The 19,521-nt window shown below is 38.3% G+C and overlaps 1 long non-coding RNA gene across 2 annotated transcripts; it reads right to left on the bottom strand.

The window, feature by feature from the left end:
* Nucleotides 1–862: 862 nt before the first annotated feature.
* Nucleotides 863–16,331, bottom strand: LOC143753980 (uncharacterized). Of its 2 annotated transcripts, XR_013207849.1 has the most exons (4): nt 16,256–16,331; nt 4,103–4,347; nt 2,174–2,240; nt 863–1,216 (listed from the first exon to the last, which is right to left on the bottom strand). It is a non-coding gene; the product is annotated as an uncharacterized LOC143753980 (long non-coding RNA). The 2 variants fall into 2 exon arrangements; XR_013207848.1 differs by lacking the exon at nt 16,256–16,331 and having other exon boundaries at nt 4,103–4,670.
* Nucleotides 16,332–19,521: the final 3,190 nt, after the last annotated feature.

Below are 19,521 nucleotides of genomic sequence, written 5' to 3'. Positions count from 1 at the left end.
GACCCGATGGGGCCACTGTGATGTCATCAGCACAAATAATAACTGGCTTTATGGCAGCGGTTCTCAACTGGTCTGCTTCAGGAGCTGAATTTTATTTTTATACTATATAAAAATAAATAATAAGCATTATTACCTATGTTTTACAGCACAAAACATATAGGTCATTTTGAACCATGGAAGAACCTGTATTTAATGTAGGCTGTGTCATATTTTCTTTCGAAGATGTCGTACTTTACACAGGTCACACAACCTGTCCATGTTGGCATCTGCTTAATTTAACAAATTTCTTTATTGCGATCCACCAAATGAAACTCAATGCTTTTTGGCACAATATATTTTGATTGAAATATTAATTATTATTCAAATAAACTAAATCATCATAATATTTAAAGAAAACTATTAGAGTGCTATTAGTTTTTTCAAGCGATAATTGTTTTGTTGACGTTAAAGATAAAATAAACAAAAATATATTAAAAACTGAAAAAACACATGTATTTATATATTTTTAAAATAAATATTACATAAAGTAATGTATTAAAATAGATGTATTTTTTTAAATACATTTTTTACATAAAAAGATTAAATAATATTTTATCAAATTACTTTTTTCTTACTTTAATCCTTACTTTCACCAAAACCAAAACAAAAGTCAAAATAGTTATGGTGACTAACATACTTCCGGATAGTAAAATGTATTATTATATTACAATTCAGTTCTTGCTAAACATTTTTTAAATCTGTTTATTTATTGGTTCATCAACTTCATCAAGCTTCATCACCAGTTTTGATTACTTCCCAAACTACAATCCCAAAAAATGTTTAATAAACAACAGTGAGAGCAAAGGAAAAGGGATCATACAAATTTAATTTAAAAAAGCTCTCAAAGTTTATTTACATCCGTATCCTTTGAAGTACAACTGTCACAAGCTGGTCGGGACCATTAGTTATGGATGCTGTCTTAAAATATGGTACTGATCCGACTTTGACAAATTAAAGGCCAGCATGATCATGGAGAAATCTGCGATATTCCTGCTGATGTTCCCTTTTAAACAGTCCTAGCAGTGCATCTTATATAAAACGTTGCAACCAAACTTTTTTTTTCCAGGGGAAGAAAACTTCTCGATTTCTGTGAACTGTACAACATCTCTGCGAGTCTCTCCAAGGGCCGAGCACTTCAAAACTCTCCTCAGAAGCCTTGTAACAGACCCAAACCAGCCTTAGAGAGTGCACACAGAAAAGAGAAGGAGAAAGAGAGAGGGAAGAAAAAAGAGAAAGCATGAGAAGCAAGATCTGGAAGAGTAAAAGAATCTCTAAGAAACTATAATTGAAAGAAAAGGCCAAAAAACTCTGGGTTTTAAAGAAACCTCTGAACAGATGAAACAAGCGCACAAGCGCTTGACTGTTTCCTCCCCTTTCCTTCCTTTTTCTTGCAGCTTACTGAAATAAGGCATTTCTTTTTTCCATCTGATTGAATGTAAGACTAAAAGAGGACTAGAGGAAGCGAGACCAGCTTGTGTGTGTGCCCACTAGCTTTTAGTCCTTAGCCTAATGAGTTCCTGAGGGAAGGGGTGCTGTCAATCATCCAGTGTTCCCTTTTTTCATCTCCCACCAACTCAGTCTGTACCGCAGAACTGAGGGGCATGACATAATTAGAGATCACTAAGTTACCACAACTTTTCCCTCTTTATAACAGGCCTACATTAACCACGGGGAAAGAGCACTATGATGTGATCAATTACATGATGTCCAGAGAAAAAAGTAGGTGTGCTGGTTTTATAGAAGGATCAGCATCCTTTTTAACCCCTTAAAGTCATATGAATACAAAAAGCCTGAGGGTGTGAAAGTAAGAGAATGAGAGCTAAAGAGGGATATTATGATTTTTTCATTTGTTGTGCGCTAAAAGGGTGCCAGTAAGCAGCGAGTAACAAACAGATGGGAGGAGTGCTGATTGATGGGTCATGGGAAACAAAAACAAGACAGGGATTTGGAAACATCTGCATGTGAATGGAGCTCGCTTGAATACGCCGTCGCTGAAGAACAGACGCCGGCAGAAGCTGGGAGTAATTGCCGATGAGCAATATCAGAGAGAAAAGGCTCTAGCGGAGAAGACAAGAACATGTATAGCACTGAAGAGGAGGTGTGTGAGACAACAGAGCGCATACAGAATACCAACCGGAGTTCATTAAAGGAAAATTCTGTCTTTATTTACTCTCTCGCACGTCGTTTCCTGCATTCTGCTTCTGTGGGACACAATAGGAGAAATTCTGAAGAGGGATGGGCAAAATTCACAGCTGAGGAATTGTTCCCTTGAATTCATGAGCCGAATTTTTTATAGAATTGACCCCACATTGAATTAAAATTCAAGTGCCACGGGAAATTCATACCTTCAAGTTGGACATTCGTTATTACGACATACTTTAAAGTCGGAAACAACATGGATGGAGTCTAAACAAAATAAAATAATAATATTGTTTTAATAATTATTGTAATAATAATAATATTTAACCCAAATAACTACATCTGAATTCCACAATATGAAAATGATTCATTTATATTGCTTATTTATATATTGCAGGCTATCAAAACTACATGTTTGTGTTACAAAAAGCAAACCGTGAAAGTCAAGCCATTAACTTGTTGTCTAGGAGCTGTAAAATGATTGAAATACAGCATGTCAAATTAAAATATTTTTTTTTATTGATTATTATAATTCACTACAGATATAGGGTGTTTACACGACAACAATGTAGCTACTAAAAACAGAAAAGTTTTTCACGTACAGACGACAACGTTGTCAAAAAGATCCCCGTAAACGACTAAAAATGCTGTATTATGCAGGCCAGCAGTTGGCAATGTCATTTTGTAAAGAAACTACGAGTCTATAGACTGAACATGTAATACATGTGCATGACATCACCATTTTCACAAATTTGCATTTTTGTAGTTCACATGGTGGCGATAACGGTATTGGTTTAAAAAACTTGCCCTTTGAAACCTGTTTTCAAAAGTTTGTGTTATCAGGCCCCCAAAATGGCCTTTTCGTGTAAATGAATGCATCGTGTAAACGACCCCTTACTTTTCTCTCAATGATCTTAGATTATAGAAATTATACGATATCATCTGTATTATAAATCAGTGTTTCCACAATGTTTTAAATCGTCACTTTAAAGACAGACCTTGAGCTATGAGGTTGTTAATCAATGGTATTTACTCCTGTTGAAGCTGTCAGTCCACATTATTTCATCTTATTTTTTAAATAATCGTGTTGTGACGGCCCCGGGGCCTCTGCCAGGATGTTGGTGCATGTGTGAGTCTCTGTCTGTGTTTTGTTGCAGGGTGAACTTCCTGGTGGAGTGGAGCTGAGGCCATCAGGCAGATCAGGGGCAGCTGGCCACTGTCTCTAGATTGTATAAACCAGCCCCTTCCTGATTGTTGAGAACTCGACTGCTTGCCTTGTGCTGGTCCCAAAAAAATGGCGTTTCTCCTTTTCTGTGTTTTGTTTGTTTAGTTTACCTGGCATTATGTTTTGCCAGCTACATTTGTTAAACTTTAAGAATGATTTGTTTGTTCTTTAAATTAAATTACTTTTGTTAATAAACATCCTTTTCGGTAATCCCTTAATTTCCTCTATTTGTTGTGGCCTCAGAGCCGGGCCATAACAGTGTTTAAAAGTGGAATTCCTTAAAAAATAACACATTCCGTGACATAAAATTGGGAATATGTGTAAAATTATGTGCGCGTGCGACGTAGGCCTATGTTAAGGTTAGGTTAAGGTTAGTGAAATATGGGTTTAGAATGATATGAAGGTGAGAAAATTTGAAAGACAAAATTTTGTGTGACCTACTGTGCAGAAAACAGAAAGTCATTGGAAATAGATATTCATCTCCGACAGCACAATGAATGCGCAGGTCATAAACAGGACTGAAAATGGCATGTTTAGCCTTGCAAGTATTCAAATTGTAAGCCAGGTCCCTCTTTGTGATAGTATCTCGTCATCCCTTCACATGAAGAATCTATATCAACATCGGCTTTGATTAAACAGCATGGGCCAAGCATACATTGCCCCTGTTAAGAAGGAAACCCACAGCTTTAGGTTAATTACCCCACAATGCAACGGCTACGTTGATCATCTTCGTCTCTTGTGAAACTCACTATGCGCTCCGGCAGCCAGGCCATGGCGGTGCCAACAGGAGGAGGAGTGTGCCAGCCTGTGAAAGGGTTGAGTGCGGTTGACCCCCATGGGTTGTGTGGGCATTGGACTCAGATCAAAGGCATGAAGCAGCGGAGAGAGGAGGAGGTGAACAGCTACGGTGAGGGTGGGAGATGTGCCAACTCGGATTTGCATCCCTGGAGACGGAGAGAGGGGTGAGACAGAGAGAGAGAGACAGACAGAGAGAGATACAGGATTTCTAGCTCTCTCATTATTTGCTTGCTCATGATAAACCCAACGATGCAGTGCAAAAGGTGTCATGGTTTATTTGAATGAGAACTGGTCAAATCGGGTTATAGTGTGCTGAAAGCCGTCTACATTTTCCCAAGTGTCCAAACTGTTATATAAAATCAATGTGGGATGTCTTAAAGATTATTAAAGACGGCTTATCTGCCTTGTATAACCACCTCTTGCTTAGCAGGGTTTGCATCCTTCAGGAAAGAAAATTCACAACTGAGATTTTTTTTTATCAGTCTCTTAGACATCAATGACATTAAATGGAGAGAAACTTTTGCTTAAGGTCTCCTTTTTCTCAGTTGTTTCTCCTATTCTCAAATTTTTAAAGAAAATATGCCTCAATACGTGCTCAGATTTACCTACTAATTTACCATCAAATATTTCCCAGTGATCAAATAATCTGAACTTCTATCCACATACATTTTTCTTTATAAAATAAATACATATTTTAAAAACAAAGAAATTTTTTAAAAATGTTATAGCTCTACAATCTTTATGTAAAAGCACTATGAATAAGCAGGTTGTAAACAGAACTGAAAATTGTGTTTATCCCATTTTTAGTCAGGTGGATGAATAATTTTTAGTTAAAAATAATACCAAAAAAAAAAACTGAAGAAAAAGACTTTTATAGCTTTAAAATCTTTATGTCATTTTTTTTTCTCTAGGGGACTTTTAGGAGAAACATCTGAGACCATTATTACCTATAAAAGAGCAACCTCTGAGCAAAAAAACAAACAAAAAAAACACATTTTCCTCTGAGATTCCTTTAAATGAATCCATCCACTCATTTCACCTCTTCAGCACTCAGAGCGGGATGATTATTCTCTCATCTGATCACTATTTTTTCACTGCCTCACTATTTTCCTCCTAACCCGTTCTCCGCTGCTCCCCTGTTCACCCACCTCCACACCTGAGTTTGACATCAGGGCCTCATTTAGTGTCAACTTGTGTCTTCTCTTTAATGATGGAGGGATTAGTGTTGAGCAATTGCTGGGCGCGCACAAAAATATATACACACACACTCACACTCCCGCTGCGAGTGTCTTTTTAAGAGACTGATCAGCGTCACTTTGGCATACTCTCAGTGAAGCTTAACACGACTCTACCCAGCATGGGCCGCAGTTCCTACAGCTCACCAGAGGTTTTACTGGCTTGTTGAGTCTAAATGGCTAGAGGGACAACAGAGGAAGAGCTAAAGCCCCAAATGCTAATGTCATACCCCTCAGTGGGAATCTGGTTTCAGGAGTAAAGGAAATTCATATTTTCCGAAGGAGATCTCATGATTTTCAAATATACTGAAAGTGAAGGTTGAAATAACAACAAAGAAAACCAGCTCCCAAAAGTACTTGGAATTACATTCATAGCACCGTGAGAGCTAAGAAATAGGCATTCTCATTCATTCGTTCGTTCTATCTCATGTTTATTTGTTTGATAATTTGTTCCTTCCTTCGAACAAATGAACGGACGAATGGTCACTCATTCGAAAATTTTAACATTGTATACTCTTACTGTGGTAGTATGGTACATTGATTACAAAAATCTTAGTACTTTGATATATACGGTGCAACTGAATCAATATTACATTCATTTACTATGGTAAAAGTAGTGAAATGATACCATGGTGTGGTACTTTTTTTTATCAGTGTTAAAGGGTTAGTTCACCCAAAAATGAAAATTCTTTCAGTATTCACTCACCCTCATGTTGTTCCAACCCCGTAAGACCTTCGTTCATCTTCGGAACACAAATTAAGATATTTTTGATGAAATCTGAGAGCTGGATCACTCCTCCATAGGCTTCTTCAGGCATTGAACTTGCCGGCCTCGAAAAGTTATTAAAGACTCCGTTAAAATAGTCCAAGTGACTACAGTGGCTCAATCTTAAATTTATCAAACGACGAGAATACTTTTTGTGAGCAAAACAAAAACAAAAATAACGACTTTATTTCAACTATTCATTTCTTTCTCTGTGGGCCTCGAGTCAGTTAACTAGTTTAAAAGCGTACGCATCTGTTGTTATACGTCACACGCATCACCCACATGACCAGCGTCGGCCAATAGTGAGCCTACGTGTGACGTAGCTCTACGCAATTGCACTAGTTTAACTGACTAGAGGCCTAAAGAAAAGGAAATGAATAGTTGAAATAAAGTCGTTATTTATATTTGTTTTTGCGCACAAAAAGTATTCTCGTCGCTTGATAAACTTAAGATTGAGCCACTGTAGTCACTTGGAGTATTTAAACGATGTCTTTAATAACTTTTCGAGGCCGGCAAGTTCAATCCCTGAAGAAGCCTATGGACTAGTATGGAGGAGTGATCCAGCTCTCAGATTTCATCAAAAATATCTTAATTCGTGTTCCGAAGATGAACTAAGGTCTTACGGGGTTGGGACAACATGAGGGTGAGTAAATACTGAAAGAATTTTCATTTTTGGGTGAACTATCCCTTTAATGCCCGTTCACATCAAGGAAGATAACTATAATGATGACTATAACATTATAGTTTTAATAATTGTTCAATGGAGCTGATCCTGCAGTTACTGCTCTGGCGCAGATGTTCAAGTTCTTTAAGGAGTATCTAAACAAGAGAGAGACACAGCCCGACGAGAACAACATTTTAAAGTGCTCAATCACAGTTCGGTACAGGCATAAGGCTGCTCAAAATGCCATCATACGTTTTGGATGTTCGTCCGTCGCAAAATACGTGTTTTTTTTAATATCTTTCGGTTCTGTCTTCTTAAAATGACAGTGTGAATGCTAAGTGAACCAGGACTAAATTTATTATTTTCTTTTTTTGGTCGGGATCAAAATATCCAAGAGAACTGAACAACAAGTGTGAACACACCCTTAGTCTTTGAGTATCGTTTAAGGTTTTTATTTACCCAGAAAGCATTTTAAACCTTGACAGCTCCAGAACCACCTCCTTTTGAATAATGCCGTTGTTCCAAACAGAACCAGGACCCAAATGATTCATCCAGAAAATAGGGTAAATATTCCCAGAGACCTGGGAATCATGGGATAGGTTGTAAGAGCTCTCTGTCGCTCATCACAGTCATCCCCTCAGTGAGGCCTCAAACACTTGGATCAACATTAAAGAGAGTCGCGTCTTCAACGTGTGACTGCTGGTCCTGCAAGAGAAAAATATGTGGGAAAAGATGATATTGACAGGGAAGAAAAATGCTTAAATGTACGCCAGACAGTCTTGCTGGTAGATGAGGCATATGGAAACTCCCTTTTGTTTCCTGGGGGGTCTCAGGGTGTGGCTCGCTTCACAAGAATGCGATCAGCTCCGCTAAAGGGTTATGGATTAGCTTTGGCCTGTGCTGACAGCGCAGAGCTTATCTATGTAGAGGCCGATACCACCAAAACAACTGAAAAGAGTGTTTGCTCAAACCCCTACTGAAGTGCAATCTCCAACAAACACCCCGTTTGGAATTTCCAAGGAAACTGCCAAGAAAAAAAATGATGGGAGATCCCACTTTTCGGGACAAGGGTGCCAATGGCAGGCGTTAATATTTCAAAGCACTTTGTTGAGACCCTGAATCCCCAATGTATGATGTATGTTTGGGAAGGAGTCTTCTGAGCATCTGTACATGCTCAAATCCAACCATTTATTTTATAAATGTACATCATTTAAAATGGTACAGGGAATAAACATATGCACACATTCAAAAGTTTGGATAAGATTTTTTTTTAAATGTTTTTGAAAGAATGGTTATGCTCACCTAAGCTGCTTTCATATGATCAAAAATACAGTAAAAACAGTAATATTGTGAATTATTATTACAATTTATAATAAATGTTTTTATTTTATTTTAATATAGGCTATATTAAAATATAATTCATTCCTGTGATAACGGCTGAATTTTCAGCATTAATACTACAGTTTCAGTGTCATATGATCCTTCAGAAATCATTTTAATATGCTGATTTGCCACTCAGGGAACACTTTTATAATCAAAGTTGAAAACAGTTGGGCTGCTTAATATTTTTGTGGAAACTGTGAAACTTTTACCCATAATCCTTTGATGAATAGAAAGTTCAAAAGAACAGCATTTACATTATAAAAGTCTCTCACATGTGATCGATTTAATTTGTCCGTATATATAAAAGTGTTCTTTTTTTTTTTAAGTTTACTTACCCAAACTTTTGAAGTGTACCAGAAAAAAACTCAAGGATCATGTGACACTGAAAACGGACTATATAGGTTAAAAGTGGTATATAAGTTTCATTTTTTCAGCTAACAAACTTTTCCTGAGGTAGACCTAAATTTAAAGTCTGACTTTCTCACATGGTGTATTGACGTATTTCTGCGGTTAAAAGACCGACTGGGTGATTGCACTAGACATGATACATTTCAGTATGTTGTACTCTATGTTTCAACATAACTTCGGATGTTCATTCATATTTCGTGTTGTAGAAAAGATAAGACAATCGGTTCAGGCGAGCTCCATTCTGCCGTTTCAGGCAGCTACATCTCTCACAACACATGAAAGAGCGCAAAGGTATTTACGCTTTTATTTTTGCAATAAAGTGGATCTAATTGGAAAGCTGAGACATTAATTAATCAAAAATTCAAATTCAAATTTTTGCTTATAATTGCGTTTCTCCACAAAAAGGCTCATTGCTGACAGATGACACAGAGCACATCACAAACATGCGCATTCAAACTAAAAAAATGGCTGTGGTTATGATCCGTTTGCCATTGACAGGTATGATGTGGGGCATAGAATATGTAGGTTTGACTGTTTGCTAGTTTATCTGCAGTTACGACGATTTGTTGTCACGTTTAGAAACATTTAATGTCAAAATAATTTTTTAAATGTTTACCCTTGTTGTGTTTCATTTACCAAGTTATAAGGCTATGTGTGTGCTATTTCGTTGGGTTGTCTATTTACAAATGATACCAATGCCACGGTCTCATGGTTGTGGGTTTCAGGAAATTTTGCCAATAGGCTGTTGAAATGCATCCAGTGCAATATAAGTTACTTCTACATCTAAATAGGAAACTGTTTTACAATTATGGCAAATTTGAATTCATGGCAACTTAACATTTTAAGTTAAAGTCAAACACATTCACTTAAAATAACTGAGATAATGAATTCAGCTCACACAAATTGTTTTTAGGTTCATTTTTTTGCAAATGGTGGTGCACCAGTGTCATCTCGTCCACTGCCGGTGTTGTTGTGTAAGGCTCTCTCTCGAATCCCCAACAGATCCCAGCCCTCTGCTGAGCTTAGCAACGGAGCCATCGCACAAGAGCCAGATTAAAAGGTTTGGTTGGAAACACGGCAGGGAAAAAGAAGGGTAGCCTTTTCCATTGTCAGCAGCTTTTATCCCTCGCAAGCTTGTGAAAATTCATTCAAAATTAGCTGTCAAATTTGACGAAGAGAATCAGTTGCACTTGACAGCAGATTATCGTGTTAAAGAAAGCAAGAAAATGCATCAAGTAATTTATTTTGTTGCGATCAAGACTGCAGCTGGTTCTATGAGCAGTTAAGATGAACTGTAGCCTATTTCACCACCAAGAAGGGACATTTTAATTGATCCTCGCTTTTAGAGGCTAATTCTTCACTCGTTTTTTAACACTAGGAAAGGCACATTGCTGCCAGTTAACCGAAAGATTGCTGTGCAGTAACAAACTACGGATTCAGAGAAAGTTTTAATTGGAGAAGAGGAAAGCATCTTCCCCATCATCTTGAGTGAACTGGGGAAATCAAAGTGACTATAAAGTTAAGCACAGGCTTAATGATGAGGAAAAATGTGCTTGTGTGTATATCTGAATTGCAGGATAGAGACTTGTACATACAGTATGCATATCTATGCCTACAGAGAAGTTTGGGTGTGGAATGTACCTTTTGACTTTGTCAAGCATTGCCAAAAACTTAGTACAATCACACTCTCTGTGACAAAATCGTAGTGAACATAGAAAAAATTACTCAATTGACAGCTTGGCTTCATAGCAGTACAAAAAACATACATCAACAAACATCATGAGGTGAATGCTTAAAGGTTTTTTTTTTATATATTTGGTGCAAATCTGACAGCTATGTCACAGACTTCTTTTCCCTTTCTGTACTGATTTCATTTGTATTTTTATCCCACTTTTAAAATGAATATTTCATTATTCTTTAAAAAAAAAAGTGATGGTCTTTGAAGCTGCTTGTCTTCTCATTCGCATTTGTGACATCGCAAGATCTGTGGAGAGATCAAACTCCTCCTCTGGTTAGAAAACATGAAAAGGTATGAATGCAGGGCTAGCAAATGTGTTTGGCCGGCTTATTGTTAGAAAAAAAAGTGAAGGGTGCATATTCATGCAGCAGTTGTAAATTAGGAACTTCTTAAAATAGCCGTTTCATCTGTGGTTGTTTTTAGAAGGAATCTGGGAATGGAACCGGAACTTTCTCTCACACACATCAATCTCTTTATCTTTTTCTGGGCTAACTAAAATATCTTTTGTCATTACTGTAAAAGACTTTGAATTATTATGGACAGCAAATGACAAGGCGCATGCTTAGTTTTGTGAGTTCACTAAAGCTAAACTGTGAATATCTGTGGGTGATATAACCAAAGACATTTTATGCAAGTATGTGTGTGTGTGCTCACTGTAAATCACAGATTACGTGTGTGAATGAGATAGCTCCAGAGCAAGTTCAGTGCATAGAGAACAGCAGTAGAGCCCTGAGGTGTGGAAATCCCCCATTCACTCTCCAATTAACTCTTACTACCAACACCTGTGACATGACAGACAGATATACAGACAGACAGACAGACAGACAGACAGACAGACAGACAGACAGACAGACAGACAGACAGACAGACAGACAGACAGACAGACAGACAGACAGACAGACAGACAGACAGACAGACAGACAGACAGACAGACAGACAGACAGACAGACAGACAGACAGACAGACAGACAGACAGACAGACAGACAGACAGACAGACAGACAGACAGACAGACAGATAGATAGATAGATAGATAGATAGATAGATAGATAGATAGATAGATAGATAGATAGATAGATAGATAGATAGATAGATAGATAGATAGATAGATAGATAGATAGATAGATAGATAGATAGAGACTAGTCTAATGCCAGAAAACCAGGCTGGAATAAAATATTTGATGGATGGAAAAAACCTTATACCAGCCTAAGCTTTTTTGATGGTCTTAGTCGGTTTAGGATAAGCCGGGGACACACTTAACGACTGTAAGGCTGATTATGAATGTAATTTGATACTTACGACTGATCATGCCTAAACGTGCCGAGTTCAGAGACAGTTGCGTTCAGTCGGTGTTCACAGTCAGCGTTTAAAATCTGCTCAAGTCGTTGGTAACAGTCTGTACGTGTGTTTAGTTCAGTCTTAGAATGTTTCAGCTAGTTGTTAAGTGTGTCCCCGACAATGGAATCCCAGTCTGACTACTTAAAAAGTCCTCAAAACCCCTCTAAACCAAACAAAAGGCTAGTCTAAGATAAGCAAACCAGCTTAGGCTGATTTTATATGTTTTTAGCAGGATAAATAGACAGACAGAAAGACAGGTAGATATCAAAATCCTTTGAACACCATCCAACAGACTAATACCAGCAAACCAGCTTAGGCTGTAATCAGATGTTTTTTAGATGGATGGATGGATAGATAGATAGTCGGAAAAAACCTTAAGGCAGCCTAAGCTGGTTTGAGCAGGTTTTCGTTGGTTTAGGATAGTCTCCTAGTCTAACAACTTAAAAAGTGCTCAAAACCCCTCTAAAACCCACCAACAGACTAGTCTAAAACCAACAATCCAGCTTAGGCTGGTTTAATATGTTTCTTAGAAGGATGGATAGATGGATGGATGGACGGACCACTCGAAAACCTAAGATGCCTTTTTTTAGTTATATAGGATAGATGGACTGATGGAAAAATCCTTAGGGGAAGTCCCCCTGTAGTCAATAACTTCATCCTGTAAAATTCATTTTTGATCACCAAAATTACATATTTAAACGTTTTTTCCTTGAGAAAATGTCTTCATGCCTTAAAATAGTTTGAATGTAACTCTAAACCCTTGCCTCATTTAGTATACGTGGTTCTATGAATATGCAAATTAGACCCGCCTCCACTCAATCACAGCAGCTCAGAGATTCAGTCGTTGACGATCACACGTTGACCTGATTGGTTACAAGGTAGTTTGTGACGTCAAAAACAGCAGCGATTTAAAACCTTGTTTTTAAGTCGGTCTTTGTTCACTGCCGTTTTTTAGGAGAAAATACTCAGTAATGGTGTTAACTTATGAATTTGTCTTAAAGCATATTAAAAACACCACATACACATTTAAACAACATTAAAAGCTGTCTTTTCACCACAGGGGGACTTTAAACCTGCTCAAAACCATCTGAAAACCAACCAACAGACCAAGTCTGTCTAAGACCAACAAACCAACTGGTTTACAATGTTTTTAAGAAGGATAAATAGACAGACAGACAGACGGACAGTATCAATCAAAGTAAGAAAAATGTCAAACAAATCTATTTTGGCTTATTGATCGGTATTTGTTGATTTGTTGGTGCCATACCTATTAAATGTACTTCAGAAGCAAAAGCATCAGTTTAAATATGGCACAAATTACATTGAAATGCGGAACAGATGATTCAGCATAAGCAATATGTGCGGCGAGGAAAATTAAATCCCATTGCGAGAGGGCGGATTGTAATGTACAAAACAAGTCCAAAACCGAACTTGATAAAATAATCATAAGTGGGTAATTTTCTTAGCAATTCTATGTTACTACTTAAAACCTTTCTGGATGCTCTCACGAGTGCAACACAACACAGGCAGCCTTTTGTTCACCACAAGGCACTGATGTGCTTTCAGTTTCCATGCCAACAGACTTTCATCTTTCATCTTCCTTACCAGCTCATCCTACGCTTCAGATGAATTAGGTTTGTTACAAATTCTTTTGAAGTGTGGAGGCAACCCCCCATCTCCAACCCCACTTCAGCCAAAACAAAACAAAACAAGCCCCCCAGAAAATAAATAAATAAAGCAACCAGAGTGGCTGTGCGTAAGCCAATAATCAGTAGCTATTTCGCTCCCTTGCTCGACCAATGGCGTTATACACAGGGAAATCGCGCCTTCATTTCGAGTCGGAATATTCTTCAGCTGCTGCCCTTCATTTTCCCAAGCGGCACGCGTTGAAGTGCGCTCTACTATTCAACTCCATTATGAAGCCCAAGCTCTGTCAAGATGCATTGTGGCTGCGTAATGATCTTCAATTACGCTGATGTCGGACCCGTAGGGAGATGTCGTAGAGGCGGGGAGGGCGAAGAGGGAAGTGTATCCAGAACAAAGCCTTGAGAGCGGGAAGAACCTCCACAACCTCAGATATGGATGTCTCTCAAGATGCTGCAGAGAATTACACCTTAAGACACAAAGAAGCAATTTTACGAAACCCCGCGTTTTAGAGTGCTCCAAGACAGAAAGAGCGACTTGGGCATGAATCCTGGCGAAGGCCAGTGTCTTTGAAGAGTTCCCACAATAGCGCCGTGTTCAAAAGCCCAACATTCCGACTTCATTTTCATTTGTGCTCATTTCAAATCTTTTTTTGCTGAGTGCTTGGCATTTTACAAATGAAAAGAGGAGCATTTCCGAGGACGGCTGTCTACATGTCAGTTTGTTTAGGTGCACAACAACAACAACAACAACTCGTTTTAGCCTTGAACAACAGCCTTCAAAAGTACAAGACAACACAGACCAACTCCTGTACCAGAACTTTCAGTTGGACCATTTATTTCATCTCATGTCATTTTTTTTTTTTTCATTCAAATCATAAAAGTTTCATCGCTCCACGGAGACAGTCCCGTAGAGAGAAGCGCTACCGATCGCTGGTGACATCAAGGTGTCTTGCGCCTTTTGAAGTTCACTCGACTTGAGGGAATAAAGAAATCAACACAGCACAATAAAACACCATCCAGGTTTTGGAAATCTAGGTGAGGTGTCTGCAGCTTCAGAGGTGAAGCGGAGGGCTTTGGAAGCGGAGGGGTTTGAAAGCAGGAAACAGTAAAAGGAAGTAAGCGGAAAACCAAAGGAATCCAAGCAAGCTTTCATTCTGTCTATAAAGACAGGCATCGACATAGACAGAAAGACAGTGCGGTTAAATTTAGAGCGCGTTTCAGACTGCAGAAGGCCTCGCTTTATGATGCCAGTTGTGGCAACCAAACATCCACTTGCCGAGTGCGTCTGATTATTGAAAGCTCTTCTCGAACGAGCATCCATATTGTGTGTGAAATGAATAAAACCATGGTCTCTAAGCACTTTACATTAGCATTTAAAAGACTGGCAGTATATGGGCACAAGGGACTATTTATTTGCATCAGAATGAAATGTTATAGATCGTCACACATGGCAAACAGGCACAAAAATATGGACAATAATTGAGTCGCAACTTCATTTTGTGATGCCAAGGTCTTTTTTTTTTTTTGCTTATTAATTAAATAGTGCTTAACTATCTATGCAGCAAGCAAAGGTTGAACCATGGTGAACAAACAAAGTTTCAGGTTAGATGTATACAGAGCGAATTTAACTCATGCGCAAAATTGGAATTTACGAATAAATAAATTTCCATCCAATCCAGTGAGGCGAAGAAAACAAAATCGCCACTTCCTGATAAAATGGTCCTAAATATCACAAACAAAAAATGGAAGTTGCTGCAGTAGGAGAAGCCACTTTATACAGTAATTTTCATATCGCCTAGGCTATATTAAATAACGTGCCTCATAGCAATAAACGCAGTCATGTTATGTTGGTTACTGAGGTGGATGCTGCTGTTTGGGAACGCATTCGTGTAAGACAGTTCTGGGAGGATATTATACCGAACCACTTTGATGACAGACTTTGCTCGGGCATTTCAGAACGAATTTTAGATTCTGTGCAACGAGATCGGCCTGCTGGTTATACTGTCCTATCGCAAAGTCACATGACTTTTTTAATGCGCATCAAGGAATTTTTCCAGTAAATGCGTTTCGATCATTGTTTATGCACATGTTTTCTTAGCGGATAAAAAAAATGTATCCGACTTACTTGAGCACATACGTTTCTTATGCGCATTTTTAGATTTTATATGCATCTTGCCGTTTCAAGCTGGTTGTTGTATGTACTGTGGCAGTTCAGAAATGAAATGTCCGGAAAGTGGTGCTAAAAGATCGGGTTTGAAAATAACTCGCACTAAAACGTGAGATAAAACGCATTTTCTAAAGCAACCATGACATTTTAGCTTGATTCTGTAAGTCTTTGAGCTCTTTTATCGTGACTCGAGTGCAATGCTGTACTAGGTGAGCTACCAAGTAAGTTTACTAAGTAGTTGGTGTTTTATTGCCTCCAGTAGTAATTTTAGATGGAAACTGCAGTGAATTCCAGATATGGGTGCATTTTTGGAGTTTTGCAAGCATGTAGGTAGTAGAGGTACATCTTTCCCAAATGTGTTTGTACACATTTAAAAAAAAAATCTTTAAACTGATCTAAAGTGACAAAGTTACCAATATGCAACACAAGGAGAACATGTCTTGTAGAACATGGCATGAGATAAGAGTGAAATCAAAGATGGGCAATCCTTGATTTGAAATATCTCTGGCCCTGTTTTCTTCTTTTTTCACCCCCCAACCAAACTGACTCATTAACTTCAAAGCCACTGATAGAGCTTTTAATTAAGAGGAATGTAACATTGAAGCACAGATAAGCCTCCCCGTATTCTCCTCCTCTCCATCTCTCCTTAAACACACATCATTAGAAACTCACTGTAGGTTTACACTGCACAGCACTAATCACACACAACCTGCTCTGCTAATAATACAGCTTTCACCACATCATGACGCTGATCATTAGAGACTGCTGTGTATGATGTCACTTCCTGCAGGAAAAACAAAGGAGTATCCAATTAAAACCTAGTACTTATGAATAAAAGGCCATTCTTCAAAAAGCATAGTATTGAAAAAGCAGTATTTCTTATGCTCAGAGTCAGTAAAGCACATGCGTTATTTAATATGTCAATACAACTAGTTTGATCAACTTATTCATCTGAATTTATCTAAATAATAAATTCTATACAATTTTTCAGAAAATTGTTACACTATTTATATAGCAGATTTCTATTTATAACTAATAATAACTAAATAAGCAAGCAAACAAACAAACTGTATATGTATATATATATATATATATATATATATATATATATATATATATATATATATATATACATATATATAAGAAAGCAAGCAAATAAATTAATTGAGAAAACAAATAAATAAATAATAAATAAATAAACAACAACTAAATAAATAAAAAAGTTTAAGCAAGAACATTATCAGGGCCAGACAAAACCTGTGGTGAGGTAATTCTGATATATTATATACAAATACATAAGCTACTTAAATAAGGAAACAATGAATATCTCTTTGGGTCCACCATCAAAAAAGAAAACTTTTAAAAGCATATTAGTAAATCAATCTCCCTGTTCATGCCCACTATCTTACGTCCTACAAAACTAGCTTGACTGGCACAGTCTGGCAACCCCCCTCCCCCTCCCGCCAAACACCCCGCCCCCGTCCCCCCCCTCCACCCCCCTACCGCAGGGATCAATGGCAGGCTGAGGGGAGTGGGGTCTTGCCCACAGGGAAAGCTGAATATTGGCCAGATTAATTGCAGGTTGTGATTGAACAGCGCTCTGGGAACACACACATACACACACAGCTTACAGGCAGCACACCCCGTATCCTGCACATGTCTGTACACTCACGCATGGCCGCACATACACACATTGTAGATACAATCCGTCAGCATGCTCGCTCCCAGATGAGCATCTACACCCACCCAGAGGTGCTGTTCCTTTGTCTCCAGGTAGCCGAGACCTGGCAAGCGGCCCACAGCATGCCTCTTTCATGTGGGCGAGGGGAATTATCTCCCTTTATGTGTGTGTGTGTGTGTGTGTATGTGTGTGTGTGTGTGTGTATACGAGTGACTCATTCAGAGGTAGCTTCCATTTCGGTGCTCTGGAAGCGGGCCAGCCACCTGTGTGCTTTGTTTGTGTGTGTGTGTGTGTGTGTGTGTGTGTGTGTGTGTGTGTGTGTGTGTGTGTGTGTCTGGTACATCAGCTCCAGAAGCATCTGAAACAGCGGAGCAGAGCGAGGCCGGGAGCCTGCAGGGGACAGAAGATTAGAGGAGCTCTTTCCACAACGTGTGGAAAAGTGGGGAATAACAACCTGCCTTTAATTACTACTACTGTGAATGTTACGTATGCGTGTTAGTTTTAGGGGTTTTTTTAGGGAGAAAGTGATTTTGTTTTTAACAAATGAAAGTTAGAAACTTCAGACCCCCAGTGTGTACATCCATGAGTTTGCATCAATGCTTTTGAGAACAAGCTAAAATCAATAAATATACTGTATAGGCATATACACATTATATATACATATTAATGTGTCAATTTAAGTGTCAAGAATACACTACTATTCAAAAATAAGCTAAGATTTTTTAAAGGACGCATTAAATTGATCAAAAGCGACAGTAAAGAGATTTATAATGTCACAAAAAAACTACACACAGGCCTATACACTACTTTTTGCAGCCTTGGTGAGCACAAGAGACAAAAATGGTACTGTAAAAACAGTAACATTGTGAAATATTACTACAGTTTAAAATAACTGTTTTCTTTTTGATGGCAAAGCAGAATTTTCAGCATCATTATTCCAGTCTTCAGTGTCTGCTTAATATTTTTGTGGAAACCATAATAATTTTTTTTTCACGATTCTTTGAAGAAGAGAAAGTGCAAAAGAACATTTATAAGAAATATATGTATGTATGTATGTATGTATGTATGTATGTATGTATGTATGTATATATTTCCACTAATTTTATCATCTTCTGGATGAAATTCTAATGTCTGGTCACATAAAAGAGATAATCCCAGTTATTGACATTTCATGAAAACAGTAAGATGAAATTTAGGGGGCATTTACAGTGTTTCCAACTTAAAAAAGGAAAACTTTTTAGGGGCCTGAAAATGCGTTTCAATGTGAACGTTTTTGCAAACGATACCGTTATTGTCTCTGTATAAACTACAAAAATGTGAACTCGTGAAAACGGAAGTCATGCGCATGTTTAGTCAGTAGGCACGTAGTGTTTCTTTACACAGTGATATCTCCATCTACTGGCCTGTTGTGAATAATACAGCGTTTTTAATCGTTTTTGCGGATCCATGTGAACCGGGATCATTTCCACAACGCTGTCGTCTGTACGCGGAAAACGCAAAGTAAAAACATTTCCGTTTTTAGTACTTTGTTGTCGTGTAAATGTACCCTAAATAAACAGATATTTATATGGGGTTGATGTGGCAAGTACACTAAACTGTTTGTTTGTTTTTTTGGCATGGTGGCTGGGCTTTTCACAGGTTTACCAGAAACCATAAAGAGCCAATCAGATGGATCTACACCTGCGAGCTCCACCATGCTTCCATCAGCGCCGCAGGTATGTGTGGTCTGAGGTAAAATAGGCAAGTCAATGGCCACAGGTGTCCCCTATAACGCAAACAAACTGCTCTGGGTTGTTGATGTCTTGGTTGGGGGAAACACCCCCATTCTCCCCGGGTGCACCTGCATTACATGAGGAACATCCCCCACAAACATGTCCGTGTGTCTTCGGGTCCATATTGAAGGGGATTGTGTGTGTGTGTGTGTGTGTGTGTCTGAAAGTGGTCGGCTAGCCACACAGGTGTACTTCTCAAGTGCCCTCAATAGGGAAAAAAAAGCTCTTATCAGATACATACACCATCTTGCTTTATTGCATATGGCCTCTAAATTTTTGCAATCATAAAAGTAGATGAATGTAATGGTACATAATGAAATCTAGAAAGTGACTGGCCTCAATGAAATTTGGCATCATTGCAGAAAGATCAAAGAGAAATGCTTCATTGATTGCTGCCTAGTCACTAGCCTCCTCGGAGATAGAAATCTATCTAAAGAAAGTCTATGTGCTTTGATGTGAGGGTGTCTGGGTCTTACATCAGAGCCAAGGTCGACAACCTTGAAAGGCAAGCCTATTAAGAGA

Source organism: Siphateles boraxobius, unplaced genomic scaffold (assembly GCF_051911475.1).
Source record: "Siphateles boraxobius isolate OS27281-9 unplaced genomic scaffold, OSU_SipBor_1 29, whole genome shotgun sequence".
NCBI lineage: Eukaryota > Metazoa > Chordata > Actinopteri > Cypriniformes > Leuciscidae > Siphateles > Siphateles boraxobius.
Note: the sequence above shows the minus strand (reverse complement) of the source record. Positions and strands in the feature narration are given on the sequence as shown.